Raw genomic sequence first — 16,405 nt, forward strand, 5'->3', positions numbered from 1 at the left:
AAATTAGTATGATTGCTATATATTATTTAAAATTCAGACTTACCAGAAAGATTTAACAATTCCAACTTAAATGCACCTAATAAAGTAGTTTCAAAATATTTCAAGTATTTAAAATTCTTTTATTAAATCACCGTGAGAAAAACAAAGTTGTCCATGATTGAGTTTCAGTATTACAATGCTCAAACACCTGTCCTTTGACCCGTGTACACTTCTCAACACCAATGTCCTCAATTTTCCTCTTTCCAACCCCACCCCAAGTCTGCCTCTGCCACAGACAGACACTTTTTTTATGTGAAGAACTTAACACCATCGTCTTTGTGGGCAATTCTATCATCACTAATAGGTAAATCAAGAAATTAGTTAAAAGTGTTACAGCTCTTTTAGAATTTGTCTAGCAGTTTTTCTGGTTGCTACTGGAAAGCCCACACTCACCCCCCAAACGAAATGAGTTGTGATACAAAATATTTTAAAAAGCAATAAACTTGTTCGTTTATTTATTTTATTTTTAGAAGCGCCAGGAATCAAATCTGAGTCCTTACACATGCTTTATCACTGAGACATATCCTTGATTCGTAAAATAAGTTCAGTTGTACATACAATACACTGTCCGCCAACAGTGTAGAATGCACATTCTCTCAAGCTCACAGAGAATACTTACAATGACTGGCCAGAACTAATATTAGTACCAACAAATTAAAATAAAAGCTGGTATCATATAGCCTGATTAAACATAGAACATAATTGTTATAGAGATAACACAAATTCCTGAAAGTAAAAAATAAATTTCTATTTACTCATGAGTAAAAGAAACTAAAATGGAAATTTGAGAGTACTTAGTTTCTATTTATTCACTTTTACCAGGAATTGTGGTTTGGGCCACACCCAGCTATGCTCAGATCTTATTCCTGGCTTTATGCTCAGAAATCACTTCTAGTGTGCTAGGATTTGGGAAGAAGGTTATTGGGCCTATCTGATGCCGGGGGAAAACTAGAAACACATGCAAGGCCTAACTTCCTAAAACACCTCTCTGACTCTGAAAGTTAGTTTTTAAAATACTGAATTTCAACATTGGTAAGATAAAGTTTATAAGCTGCTTGAGGGAAATCTATAATTTTGAGTACATACATTTGTTTTTCTAATGTCTGAAAATTCAGCAAGTAATTTATGTAATTAAAGAAAGTAATCAGGAAAAGAAGTAAAATAAACTAAAGTAAAATTTTTCAAAAGGTGATAATAAATGCAAAAGCATAAATTAATGATATAGAAAACAAATAAATAATTGGGATAAACCAAATAAAAAAATTGTTTAACATGAGTAATACATTTCCGACTACTAAAAAATCACTTAATCACTTAACTTCCCGTTAGTCGTCGATTTGCTCGAGCGGGCGCCAGTAACGTCTCCATTTGTCCCTGTTGCGTGCTAGTGTAGCCCAATGGCATCTGTTCGCTCTGGGAACATGAAGGGCCTCAAACCGATCGTTCATGATCTTCAGGAAGAAGTCTGACCATCTGGTAGGTGGGCGGCCACGCGGTCTCTTGACATCCCGTGGAATCCAATCAGTAACAGCTCTAGTCCAACGGTCGTCTTTAAATCTCATTACGTGACCAGCCCATCTGATTTTCGACACCTTGGCAAATGAGACAGCGTCCCTGATCCTTGATCGTCGACGGATGTCAGAACTCCGGATTCGTTCTCTCATTTGAGTGGAACGTGATATTCCAAGCATAGCTCTTTCTATTCTTTCTATTATTCTTTGGGAGACCTGAATGGCGTTCTCATCTTGTTTGCGTAGGGCCCAGGTCTCTGAGGCATATGTTAATGCAGGAAGAACAGTGGAATCAAAGAGATGTGCCCGGAGCCGGAGGTTCTTCGTCCTCTTAGCTATTTCTTCCAACTACTAAAAAAAAATTTGAAAAAAGAAAGCTCCACCGGTTCCCCCAAAGGTACAAATAAAACAAGAATATAAATGAGACATATTGAAATGGTCAATGGTCAACAGAGATTAAAATCTACTAAGGGATATAATGCACAAATGTAAATATTTTTGAAAATTTACGTAAAACATGAAAATTTTTAGAGAATGCATTTATTGTAATTTTTTAAAAGAGAAAGAGGATATCCAAATGATCCTATATAAAGTTGAATTAGTGCCCATACATTTTTCATACAAAAAATAATAATAGGCTCTAGAGGATTTTCAGGTGAGTTTTACCAAATGTTCAAAAACAGATGATTCCAATCTTACATGAATTATTCATTGAATATAAAAAAAGAGCCACTCCCAATTCATTTTATGAAGTGATGACTATGTATATGTAAAATGTTAATGCTTCTCATTTTTTAAAAAAATTGTATGTTTATATGTTTCATTTTTAATTTCTTCCTCTATCTGGAACTGATTATATGTGTATATATACATATATATATATATATATATATATACGTATACATAGATTGATATAGATGTTGATATTGTCTTAGTACCATTTATTTAAGTGGGGGAGATGCAAAGAGATGAGAGAGATGCAAAGAGCCTCAACAATAAAGAAAAGGAGCCCTCATGTGACCGAAAAGACTAGAAAAGGTAGGCGTCAATAAAAAGATGATTCTTTGGGGATGAAAGGGAGTTTATCAAATGAAGAAAATAGGCGAAATAAAACACAGAAGTCTTATTAGTAAAATCATGTTTATAAAGGTACTATCAGTAACATTCAACTGGAAGTATGTTTCTCAAAGGGAAAATATTTCTGGAGGAAAAAATAAATTACAGAGCACACTTATACATTCATTAGGAATCAATCTTTCTTTCCCTTTCCCTTTTTCTGACTTCTCCTTCAGTCTCTCTCTCTCTCTCTCTATCTCTCTCTCTCTCTCTCTCCCCACCCCCAGCCTCTTTTCCTCTCCCTTTCCTTTCCTTTGCCTTCTGTCTCCTGGTTATTACGAGTGACATATTCCATTCAATGACAGCAAAAAGAATTCTACTCTTTCTGGTCAATGGAGAGGCTTTTCCATAAAACATAGCAAACACTTCAGCAGTGTGGGTAACTTGCTTTGGTTTGAAGCATGCTAAATTATTCTGTATCTTGGACAATGACATAATGCCATTAATGTGTGTGCCTGTGTCTATGAGATACTATTGTAACACTGTAACACTGTCCTGCCATTGTTCATCAATTTGCTCCAGTGGGCCCAGTAACGTCTCCATTTTGAGACTTGTTATGAGACACTACATAAATTCTTAATTTTACGAACTGAGAAGAGCAGTAATGATATTTTTCAATGAAAGCTATGTTTAGGCAACTCAGTGATTAAAAAATAAAATAAACAAATTGTTAGCTTGATATCCTTTATCTTTATTTTACAGTATTAAGTTGATATATAACTCTTTTGTACAATGCATTTATGAAATTTAAACCCATGCTCTCATTTACAGAGAAGCTCAAATGATCTGTCGGAAGATATAATGGTTTCTTGGTAACAGGTTTGATAGTGAAAGAATTTTCAGAGTGCTAAATTAATGATTAATATATTAACTATTCCATGCTTTTCTATTCAGATTTTTCCTTTAATGCATCAAATGGTCAATATAAACTGAACATTTAACATAAAAAAAAAAGAAAGGACGAGTCAGGAGTATTTGGAGCCTGGCCCTTTAAGACTCTGACCGGAAGTGTCGGTGACGTCACGGAGCCCCGCCTTTCCCTGGGGTCTTTGGGGCGGCAGGATCTCCCGCCAGGCACCGGAGTCGTCGGAGCGTGAGCAGTCGGGGAGGGGCGGGAAGGGGCGACCAGGCGGACTAGGGGGTCCCGCCCAGTTCCTCCTCAGCTGCCTGAGAGAGCCGCTCCTCAGAGCCTCCTCCTCCGCAGGCTCGCTCTGGGCACCCTGAGCCTCCGCGGTCTCCGCCTTGTGAGCGGGGGTCGCTCTGTGCCGAGCGGGCGGTGGCCCCTCCCCTGGACGCCCAGCCCCCGCCCAGAGGTTTGTCCCGTTTATTCTGCATTTTATGGAACAGGGGGCTGGGCTGGAGGCGTCTCCCTGGGCAGCTGTGAAGGGGCGGTCCGGGAGGCGCTGAAGAAAAGTGGTTGAGGAAGACGCCTGGGGGCTAGTCTTGCAGGGGTCCCTGGCCTCCCACGCAGCCTCCTCCCCCAGGTAAGCCGTGGGAGGCGTTTGTTTCGTTCTTGTTTTCGAAACAATTTTCGTTCAGGGCTGACTCCTGGCTCTGCCCTCAGGGATCTCTCCTGGCGGTGCTGGGGGACCCACGGGGATGCTGGCTCGATCCTGGTCAGCAGCATACAAGGCAAGTGTCCCCTCCATGTACGTGCCTCCTGCCCGGTGGGGTGGGGTTGGGGGGCGATTCCTCACTCGCTTGGGTCCAATAGTATGCGGTAGAGCTTTTGACTTTCACATCCCCCCAACTCCAGTCGGTTCTGGGGGTCCCATAGGAAGCTTTGAGAGAATGCAGAGCCTGGTGACAGAGGAGGTGGTGCCTAAGGGCTGTTTGGGGCCACAGGGGTCCTGCAATGGAGTGTGCAGTGTTAGCAGGAAGTCACCTCTGCTCTTTCAGTGCATGCCCTGAGCGCTCTCACGAAGGATAAATGATCACCATGGCTCCCTTGCCTTTATCGGTTTGTTTTAATTAACTTTTAGTAGGTTTTTGGGGGGCAGACCTGACTATACTCGGGTTGCTCCAAGTGGTGCTCAAGGAACCATATGGGATGGCAGTAGAGAAATATCGTTTTTCTCCAGTAAGACGAGCACCTCTGCAGCTGTACTATGTCTGCAGCCTCTTTGCACAGAAAAATTTTGATTTGTTATTTTTGAATTGTAGATTTTGGTTCAAAGCATTCAGAGCTCAGGACTTAGTCGAGGATCTGAGCTCAGTATCGTGATTGGCAGTGCTCAGGGGGGCCCTAACTGCTGTGGAGAATTGAATCTGGCTTAGCTGCTGGAAAGAAACACACCCTATCGACTGTACTATCTCTGCTAATCCTATGTAATTGTTTTCCACAGAAAAAGATTTTTTGGTTCACCTGTCAAGTTTTCAGCCTCGCTCTACCCACTGACCCTCTCTCCCAGACCAGGTGTGTGCCCTGCTGTTGGAATGAACTTCATTCGGAAAGGGGGTTTCCAGGGACCAGGTACACTAAGTCGTACATGCCTCACTCTGGAGGCTGGTGCAGTCCTAGAGCAGGAGGAAGTCTGTCTTTTATTTTCTGGCTTCTTTTTGCTACAAACTTGGAGATGGTCAGGGACTCTGCCCCTCTGTCTATGTGTCTCTGAGAGTCCATGTCCCCCACCTTAAAGCACGTGCTCAACCCTTTGAGCTACTCTCCCGGGGTCTATTCACTACTAGGGGAGCAGGTGAGATGGGATTTGGGGCCACACCTGCCAGTGCTTGAGGACTGCATCCTGCTGGAGTTTGTTCATGTTAGTTTTCTTTTGCGGATAGTTTTTGGTGTGGAGAATGGGGGCTCTAAATCCCTGGAGATACCCCGAGTGTTTAATCTGGCTCTAGATTTAGGTATTATTCCTGGAGTGCTGTGGCGGCGACCGGAATGTAGAGAAGTGATTGGTGTCAGCAAGACAAGCATCGTAGCAGTTTACAGTCTGTCCGTACAGCAATTTCTGCTTTCATATCAAGTTGCAGAGCTCTGTCTAGACCCCTGTCTATCAAGGTAAGCACACTGAGAAAAGGTTCTGTGCATGTGTGTGTGTGTATGTGTGTTCAAAGTTTGGTTTTCTTTATAGAGGAGAGGGTCGGCCCCAGTTATAGAGCCACATTCTGCGCTATGGTTGCGGGGGGCAGTCCTCCTGCCGGCCTGCAGGTGGCGCTGATGCGTGTGAGCTGGCCTTGGAGTCAGCTCCTGGCTGGGCCTGTGAGCACCTTCTATGGGACCCATGGGGGAGACCCCAGGCCAAGGCAGCGCTGAGTTTTCTCTGTCATAGCCAAGCCCAGACCTTCTGTTGGGAACGTCAGCACTCATTTTCTTCTCCTGGGGAAACAGAAGCATCTGGCATTGTTCCCAAGGTGGTTCCATGAGCCAGTGCCCAAGGGTGTGGCTGGTCAGAGATGGGGAGTTGTGCTGCTCTCCAATGTTCTCAGCTCTGACTTCTCCAGGTTTCTGGTCCTCGGAAGAAACAGAGGCGGCAGAAGATGGTGACATGCCATCTGTCACACCAACCCCAGGTAGGAGGGGAGTAACAATATGAGGTGCTGCAGTGACAGGAGTGCTCAGGCTTCCTGGGACAAATATGTCTGAGTTATTTCAGGAAGGATCCTGTGATGTGCCTCCTGGTGGGAGTGCCAGTCGCTGCTGTTGGAGGTGATGTTTGTGTCAGTTTTGTTGTATTTGGCTTTTGGATCACACCCAGCTCAAAGAGTACTTGTACCTCAGTGCTCAAGGATCACTCCTGACAGATCTCAGGGACCACGTGGGTTGCTGGGAGTCCTGGGTTTGTATCTGGGTATTTTGTTTTCTGTGATTCTGGGGATTATACTCTCGGCTCTGCACTCCGGCATTGTAACTGGCAGTGCTTAGGGAACCCTATGGGTTGGCGAGGATCACCAGCCCTACTCGCTGTCTGCAACCTGCTGTCCTGTTACACAATCCTGCTGCTTTATTTCTTTTTAGAGTTACTTTTGTCTCACAGGGGAGATGCATAGGACTTCCTCTTGACTCTGTTCTCTGGATTCCTACCTGGTGTGTATCACGGGCCCCCTGGGGTCTGCTGGAGTCATTTGCTCCCTGGCAGCTACAGTGACTCAAGTCCAAGGACATGCTTATTACTCCTTATTTTGTCCTTCACGCTCAGGAGAGAGTCGCTGCTCTGGAACACATTCTGCTTTTACTCGCTGCTCTGTTTGCAGTTCTGGGCATGTGCTGGTCTAGGAGAGCCAGAGAAATGGATCTCTGGGTCGGGCACAGCTGTTGGGCTCAAGACACTTTTGCCGCTTCGAGAGCCACTTGGAATGGCCCTGAACTGTGATGAGAGTCCTGCAGGCGTATATGTGCATATGTAGATGTCTGGACATTGATTGACCCTTTCTCCCTAGAACGGGGGATATGGGGTGCAGGGGGTGTACGTATAGTGTTTTAGGCTGAAAGTAGGGTCACCCATTTGGGTTCCAGTGGCTCCGTTCACAGTTGTTACTCTGCAGTGCTCATAGGAGCAGTGATTGGGATGCTTTATTCCTCCGACTGCTGCATCTGGCCTCAAGTTCAAATTCTTTGTTTTACATAGATTTGGCTTTGGAAATAACCCTTGCAAATACTCAGATTATCCCTGGCTGTGTATTCAGTTATTCATGCTATATTCTGGGACCATGTGTGCTACTGGGGATCAAACCCGGATGTGTGTGCAGAGTCAGTGTCCTTTTGCTGTAATGTCTCTCCCACCAGAGTTGATTTATTTCTTCGGGTCTCACACCATCCGGCACTGCTCTGTTTTAGTCCACGGGATCACTTTCAATGGTTCTTGGTTTATCAAGTCTCAGAGATTGCCTGTGGACTGTGAGGGATCACAGCTGACGGCTTGAGGGACCCTATGGAATGTCAGAGTCAAACCTTTATTGGTTGTGAGCAAGCCCAGTGCCCCACATGCTATGCTGTCTGTCTGGATCCTTTTTTGTTTACTTTTAAAAACAATTGTGGGCTTTGGCCATTTTTGTTCATTTTTGCATTTACTGCAGTCAGGTATCACTTCAAGTGTGCTGATGATATACCATGTGCTGCTGGGTCTAGTGTGCCAGTAGAGTGGGTAGGGTGATTGTCTTGGAAGCAGTGGACATGGGTTCTATTCCTGGCATCCTGTGTGGTCCCTGAGCACCAGCAGAGGTGATTCCTGAGTAGAGAGTCAGGAGTAAGCCTGTGAGCATCCCAAATGAGGATCCCAAAACAGACAAAAACAAAAGTACAAAATGTGATGCCATCAAACTCCTCTAGGCTGTGTGCATGATCGAGGCTATACTGTCTCTTGTATTTTCTTGGGACCCATATTACACTCTTAAACCAAAAGCTAGATCTTAGCTCTTGTATAACCACAGATCTGTGGCTTTTCAGAAGTACAGATTCTGTTTATGCCTTCCCTCTAATTTACTCTGTGCGGTAGGGCATTTGCCTTAGAAGTGGCCCACATGGCCACTATTTCTCCATCCCTCTCGGAAAGACCGGCAAGCTACCGAGAGTATCTCACCAGCACGGCAGAGCCTGGCAAGCTCCCCGTGACGTATTCAGTATGCCAGACACAGTAACAACAACGTCTCCAATGGAGACGTTACTGGGCCTGCTCGAGCAAATCGATGAACAACGGGAGGGCCTTTACCTTTTATATAGACACACGAGGTTTTCTTGTCACCTTTTCCTTCTGACCAATCCATGCCCCATCTCTCTAGGGTTCAGGGCATTCTGAGTTAAAGCCTACTGTGATCTCCTAGCTGAAAGGAGGAGCCCTGAGACCCGTGAGCAAAGACATGCATGCAGGGGAGTGTCTAATGACCCTACCTGTCTCAGGCCATGGGCAGGGTGTGGGTGCCCTAAGGCAGCAGAGCTCTTGGTCTCTAGACACTTTTTCCACTTCGAAAGCCAATTGGGATGGCCCTGAACCATGACGAGAGTCCTACAGGCACATATCTGCATGCATAGTCGGTGACTAGACATTGCGTGTCCCCTTCTCTTTCGAACATGGGCTGTGAGGTGCAGGGGGTGTATGTTTAGTGTATTGGGCTGAAAGCAGAGTCACTCATTTGGTTCCCACTGGTTCCATGCAGTTGTTAATCTGCAGTGCTTGTAGGAGCCCTCGGTCAGGAGCAAGACCGCCACCTTTAGAAACCTTGTAGTAGAGCATACTCAGATTTTATCAGATGCAGCTGTCTTAGAGAGATGTTGGGTTCTGTCAACCAGGAGTGTACATGGAGACTGTTCCAAGGGAACAGAATCTGAGCCCCTCAAGGGCTCTGTGTTCTAGCCTTGCAGCCCAGGGAACAGAGTAGAAATAGACCCTGACTCTTGCCGCCCTGTGTGTTGGCTCAGGACTTGGTGACCTTCCCCGATGTGACCGTGAGCTTCACCCCACAGGAGTGGATGTGCCTCTCAATGGAAGGACTACAGGCACATGATTCTGTAGACCTACGAGGACCTGTCAACCGTTGGTGAGAGCAGTGTGGGGCCGACCGTGTCTGGAGAGAACCACGTGGGCTCCCTGTCCCAGGCTATGGCTGTGTATCCAAGAGTAGCGGGGACTGTGATGGGCCAGGATGTCGGACAGTTGTGCAGTAGCTGTTCCTCTAGTTCCTTCCCTGGTTTTGTTTTTGGTGCTCACCTTTGATGTTTGGGGATTACTCTCAGTTTTGTGCATAGGAATCACTCTCTGTGGGATTGCAGGAGTCTCTGGAGCGTTAGGGGTCTACCCAGGATGGCCCCAGGCATGGCAAGCTCCCTTTGTGCTGTACTGTCGTTCAGGTCCCTCTAATTAGTTTGTGTCATTCCTGAGTTCGCTTCTCAGTTTAATTCTTATGGTACATATTACTTTTGTGTATTTGTTTTGGTTTTGATTTTGGTTTTATTTGGGGGCACAACGGCAATGCACTAATTGTGCTGAAGGATCACTCCTGGGATTGCCTGAGGCCTATGGTGTGCTGAGTATTGGACCCATTTGCCAGCTTAAAAGGTTGCCGCCTTACCCCTCCTACTGTTGCATTTGTCCGTCAAGTTCAAATTCTTTCTTTGGCATTGATTTCGCTTTGGGGCTTCACCTGCCGGTTCTCAGATTATTCCTGGTTGTGTATTAAGTTACTCATGCTGTAGTCTGGGACCATGTGTGCTGCTGGGGATCGAACCTGTATGTGTGTGCACCGTCTGTGTCCTAACGCTGTGATGTCTCTCCTACCACTGTTCATTTATTTCTTAGGGTCTCACTTCATCAGACACCGTTCTGTTTGAGTGCACGGGATCAATGGTTCTTGGTTCATCAAGTCTCAGGGTTTTCCTCTGGTCTGTGTAGTGAGGGATCACAGCTGACTGCTGAGAGACCGATGGAATGTTGGAATCAAACCTCTGTTGGGTGTGAGCAAGGCCAGTGCCCCACATGCTGTGCTGTCTGCCTGGATCCTTTTCTGTTTACTTTTATAAACAAATTGCAGACATTGGCCAACTTTGTCCATTTTTGGATTTGTGATGCTTTTGGGTTTACTGCACTCAGGCATCACTTCAAGTGTGCTGATAACATACCAGGTGGTGCTGGGACTAGAGTGCCAGTTCAGTGGGTACGGTGATTGTCTTGCAAACAGTGGACATGGGTTCTATTCTTGGCATTCTATGTGGTCCCTGAGCACCAGCAGAGGTGAATCCTGAGTACAAATTCAGGAGGAAGCCTTGACCATCCCCAGGTGAGGATCCCAAACCAGACAGAAACAAAAGTACAAATTGTGATACGATCAAACTCCTCTTGGCTGTGTGCAAGATCAGAACTATACTATCGCTGGTATTTTCTGAGGCCCCATATTACACTCTTAAACTAAAAGCTAGATCTTAGCTCTTCGATAACCACAAATATGTGGCATTTCAGAAGTGCAGATTCTGTTCATGCCTTCCCACTAATTTACTCTGTTTTTGGAGGGACACGTGGGGCTTACTTGGCACCTTTTCCTTCTGACCAATCCATGCTCCGTCTCTGTAGGGTTCAAGGCATTCTGAGTTGAAGCCTCCAGTGATCTCCTGGCTTGAAGGAGGAGCCCTGAGGCCAGTGATTAAAGGCGTGGAAGCAGGTGAATGTCTGAGGACCCTACCTGTCTACCTGGATAGTGTGTGGGTGTCCTAATACATATGAAACATGCTGGTGACTGTAGGGGCCTCGGGCTCCTGGATCTAGGTGTCTGTGCAACTCTCACATTGCCCTTCACTCCTCTGGACTCTCCATCTTGGAATGATCCTGTGTTTTACTTTCTTGGTTTGACATTTTTCTGCATTTGCCAGTCCATGACATTCACCCTCCTTGGTCCCTGAGCATCACTGAGATTGTTCAAAAAACAAAACCCAAAAAGCTTTTGTAGGATTTCCAAGCTTCTCACAGTGATCCCCCCAAGGGATTTCCTTTTGTTTTGGGATGCTTTGGGGTATGACAACTGTAGAGTTGTCCTCCACCTGCACTGCCTCATTCAAGGATGTTCAATTGGACGTATTGTGTTTGGTTTCAGAACTCACAACAGGGCTTCAAGGTTTGACCTTTCAACAATTTGTTTTAGGGACACAGTTACTGAGTATGAGTGAGCTGGTAAGTTTTGCAAATTTGATATCAATATTATTATTTTTTTTTTCCTTTTTGGTTTACGCCTGGCAATGCACAGAGTTTTCTCCTGGCTTTGCACTCAGGAGTTACTCCTGTTGGTGCTCAGGGGACCATATGGGATGCTGGGAAACGAACCCGGGTTGGCCGCGTGCAAGGCAAATGCCCTATCCGCTGTGCTATCTCTCCAGCCCCCTGAAATCAATAGTATTGTTCCAATGAAGAAGTTCAGTGGAACAGCATGTTATTTTTAAGGTGCAGGCTAGCCATGGCCAGTAAGAAATCCAGAATCCAATTCTTGGGGGTAGAGGACCTTTATTATGTATTCAAAAAATAAATACGAATACCACGGAACCTCTCGCCACCTGTGTTCACTGGTCACACACTGCTTTTTCCACCCTGAATGGCCACTGGCCATGGGTTCACAAAGGAGAAAACAAGGGCCTGGCTGGTTGGTATCAGTTACAGTTTATCCCAATCTCTCTCCATTCACTTTTGATTTTCCACTCTTCTCTCTCTTTTCTCCTTTTTACTCCTCTCCTGATTCTCCTGGATTCCTCCTGGATTCTTTCTTCCCTACTTTCCATGATACTCTTCTCCATTCTCTCTTATTCTCCCCTTGTATTCTCCTTCTAACATTATCCTTGGTTCTTTCCCCTCGCCCACTCTTCCAGCCTCCTCCTCTTGATTCTTCCTCCTGTATTCTCCCCTGTTCTTCACTCGGATTCCTCCCTGATCCCTCCTCCAACCTGCCCCCTGCCCACTGTTGCAGCCTTAGTTATATCCCAAGTCATAAACCTTGGAAACATCATAACTTTCATACTACATAACTCGATTCCCTAATAAGACTTTACAGTGTCAAAACAGGCCCCCCTTAAAGCCTGTTTTGTTTGTACCAGAGTGTTAGGTGTGCTTCAGATGTACTGTCAGGAAGGAAATGATCCTGGTAGTGTGTGACAAGTTCATGTGATGTCAGTCAGTAAGGGAAAGTCTATGTGAGTGTCCAGATATTTGGATTTTACGCGTATGTTAACTTGTAGTTTCTGGATCTTCTGGTGAAAGCCAGGAAGAATGTGTATAAATAAAAAGGCAAAAGAGATGCTGCTCGCTCAAGGCTGTCAAGGCTCTCCACTGTCCCATTGTTTGCTCTGACTCGGACTTGACTGAGGATCCTACCTGTCTACCTGGGCAGTGTGTGGGTGTCCTAATACATATGCAACAAGCATTTTTTTTTCTTTTCGGTCACACCCAGACATGCTTAGGTGTTACTCTCACCTCCTCAGGAATTACTCCTACCTTGGGGACCATAGGAGAAGGTGGGATTGAACCCAGACCAGACCTCGTACAAGGCAAAAACCGTCCTTGCTGGACTATCTCTCCAGCCCCTGTGGCTTGGCTTAGAGGCCCTGGGCTTTGGGGGATTATGGCACAGAAACAGACATACCATCTTTTTTAATTCACCCTGAATCATGTTCTGTCTGGGGAACCACAACCTGCTGAGCCCACTCCTAGCTCTAAGAAGTTTAGATATCTATACCTCAGGATCCTTATGGGGTACCTTATAGAATCCAGGTCTGTCGTGTGTGACCAGCTCCTTCCCTCCTGTGTCATCTCTGCCTCCCTTGTTTCAGTACTGATTAGCGTTGTGGAAGTATAAAGAATAAGTAATTTTTTGACTCATCTTAGCAAAATCGCACTGGCAAGGTTCTTTATTGGCGTGAAATGAAGAGTTATTTTAATTTTTAAACTTTTTTTCATCATTTTGGGTCACACTAAGACATGCTAAGAGATTACTCCTGGTGGTGCTCTGAGGCCCTGTTAAACCTTGTGGAAAACAAATATCCTACCTGCTGTCCTATCTCTTTGACACCTATTGGAAACAGTTTAAATGAAATTTATTGTGCGTAGAAAGACATTTGAAAGGATGGAATGGACCCCTTGTATCAAAGGTCTGACAGTGTTGGGAATATAGGTTAGTTCCTCAAGCTCCCCACATTCCAGCAGGCTGCTCTGTTTACCTGTGATTACTTGCAAGTTTGGTCACAGTCATGCATCCCACCCATCAGTTCAATAATATCAGAGGAAAAAATAAGTATTATAATTGGAATTAGCCAAGTCCAATTAATCTAGTTTTCACTAGAATGATGAATAGGATTCAGGTCTTTTGAAGGCCAAAAAATGCTTCATGGTGACCGGAATGCTTTGTTGCCCATTAATCTCCATGCTTAGTGTTGGAATATACTCTAGATTTTTATATGTATGTCCGTGTACATCATGATCACAACCATCCTGTTGTTCATCGATTGCCTCGAGCTAGCCCCAGTAACGTCTCCTTCGTCTTAGCCCAGATAATTTTTTTAAAAAGTGCCACATTCAAGGCTCTTTCAGTGTTAGGAGAATGAGACCCATCATTGTTACTGGTATTTGGCATATTGGGTACACCACGGGGAGTTTGCCGTACTCTTCCGTGTGGGCAGGTTACATATGGTAGCCTTCCAGTTTGTCCAAAGTAAGAATAAGATAATAAATATAAGTAAATGTACATAAATGTAAGTAAATTTTATATATGTGTAATTTATATGATATATTATATATTATGTATAACACACAAATACTCTATATATCTTTGTTGTTGGTGCACACCTGCACTTCTGAGGGCTTACTCATGGATTTTCACTTCTTTGGTGCTCAGGGGTATATTTGGAATTCTGAGGATTGAACCCAGATATACCATATGCAAGGCAAGCATCCACCTGCTCTTGTTCCATACTCTGGCTTTGGAATTGTGTTTCTGAAACTGCCTTCTGTGGTTTTCCTAGTAGGCAAGTTTACACTGGTCGTGCGTTTTCAAGAGGTAGTGTGTCGGCTGGTTGGACAGTATTATTGGACAGTGCTCTCTGATGTTCTAACCAGACTTTTCTCTTTTCCAGTGTCTGTCCAGCTCTCTGAGCTTCTGCTAGGACATTTCCACTCTGCATTTCCAGGGCTGGCTTTGGAGTCACTGCTTTTGCCCCATCTTGATTAATTCGCTGGGAATCGTAAGGTCAGGTGCTCTGAACCAACCTGCCTGATTTACCTTGAATTTACCCACATGTGCTTTGCCTGATGAACTGTGTGAGGGCATCGGTTCAATGTTTGACTGACCAGTACAGGATCAGGGGTCTTCTCTTTATCCCCAGCCCCCCACTGTTGAGCAACCACTCAAGCAGCTGCCTCTCTAGTCCTTGATCAGTCCATCCCCCTTGCAGCATGGATTCACGTGGGTGGGCAAAAAGCGTCTCTCCGCATCTAGACCGTGGCCCTTTAAGTCTCCGGGCATAAGCACAAGTTATGTCATAGATGGGCCCTTCAGAAACCCTTTCTATTCTAGTTGTGGTTGCCCGTTGCCATTGGTCTTGTGCCTAGAGGAGGAATTGGAGCCCCTCCATGACGGCATGACAGAGGGGCTGTGAAGGCTGATTTTGTGACATGACAAGCGCTGCGTCCCTGGAGCTCCTCGCACCTCCATATATTCACATTGTGAGCAGTGGGGCACACCATCTTTCCGGTCGGTTTCACACTAGTTTTTTCCTCATTCCCCATACCCAGGCCGTTTCTGAGGTGCAGCAAAGACCATCGGGGGACCCAGAGACTTTGGGCGGTGCAGTGGGGGCTGTGCGGTGGTGCTGGGGTCACAGGTGTGAGTGAGTTACCTTGGCCAAGATCGCGTCCAACTCTGGAAAGGGTCAGAGGCGGAAAGGGTCAGAGGCTGGTTTCTGAAGCACTGCAGGACCTGTCGAGGGTGGGGCTTAGCCCTCCAGAACTTGTCAGCAAAGACGTCACTACACACTACCCGGGAGCCTTTGGCCCTGGCATCACTTATGTAGACCTTCAGATTCACTTCGAAGGGTAGTTCCCAGACTCCCTACAGAGGAGACCAAGTTGTCCTCTGTCCTTTGATGGAGCGGGTCCACCATTGGCTTGGGACCTGCGGGTAGGTGGGGTTTACAAATGAAACTTTTTCATTATTATTGTTTTGGTTGGGCTGTGTACCATGTATGGAGATGCTCAGGGTTTACTTTTGGCCCTGCACTCAGGGATTCCTGCTGGTGGTACTCGGGGGCCAAATGGGATGCCGGGGATTGATATAGGTTGGCTGCATGCAAGGAAATTTCCCTACCTGTTTTGCTGTCTCTAGCCCCAAATTTTGTGTTTTTTTCCCAGATCAAGTATTTCTGCTTCCTAAGGACTAGCTGCAAAGCACCCCACACATGGAATCCCACCCTCACTTGGCGAACGTCAGCTGTTGTGGTGAGTACTGGGGCTAAAGTTTTGGGGTTTTTATTTTGAAGAGAATAGTTGGTTTCCGGGATGGGTGATGGTGTTGGGGAAGCTTTGCTGATGTGGAGGAAATAATTGACTTAGAAAGGGTCAGATCAATACTAGAGCAAGTCGGGTGCTTGCCTTGCAAGCGGACAACCCAGGTTCGATCTACGTCTGCTATTCCATATTGTCTCTGAGCCCCCCTAGGACTGAACCCTGATACCAGAGCTGCAATATTCACTGAGCACTGACAGTTGTGGTCCAAAATTGAAACACATGCACACAGACACACACACATGGACATAAACACACATAGACGATGTGAGGGCAATGAAAGAGTCATTGTATTCAGGAGAAAACACGGATTTCTGCTGCATACAAACAAGAAAAAAAAAAACAGGAAAAGGGGACTTAAGGATCCTCGTTAAATATTTCGCTCTAGAATATGTCTTTACATGAGTGTTGGATATTTACCTTAAGTGTTTTAGGCTTGATCAATGAATTGCGAATTTTCCTCTCCCTACCCCCGCCCCAAGAAGTGGTTTTATGAGCACTTCCGATCCCCTGAGTTTATATTTAACTCAAAAAGTCAAGTCTTCTGGTGATTCAGGACTTTATGTAGTCATTTATTTGCATTTCTATTTCCCCTATAACCTATATAATCTATAATCTATCATTATAGAGCAATGTTATTTGGTTCAAAACAACAAAAAAGTTAATGGTAAACTCTTAATTTTTGTGAGTTATTTGACTCTGAGATATATTTACTGCTGGGCATTCATCATAATTATTTGACTCAGGCTTCAGTTGCCATAGTTTCTA

At 45.1% G+C, this 16,405-nt stretch overlaps 1 non-coding gene across 1 annotated transcript; it reads left to right on the plus strand.

The window, feature by feature from the left end:
* The first annotated feature begins 364 nt into the window (after window positions 1-364).
* On the plus strand, window positions 365-426 carry LOC130042566 (U7 small nuclear RNA). The gene has a single exon (XR_008795255.1). It is a non-coding gene; the product is annotated as a U7 small nuclear RNA (small nuclear RNA).
* Window positions 427-16,405: the final 15,979 nt, after the last annotated feature.

The sequence above is a fragment of the Sorex fumeus genome, unplaced genomic scaffold (genome assembly GCF_029834395.1).
Source record: "Sorex fumeus unplaced genomic scaffold, SorFum_2.1 ptg000103l, whole genome shotgun sequence".
Taxonomy (NCBI): Eukaryota; Metazoa; Chordata; class Mammalia; order Eulipotyphla; family Soricidae; genus Sorex; species Sorex fumeus.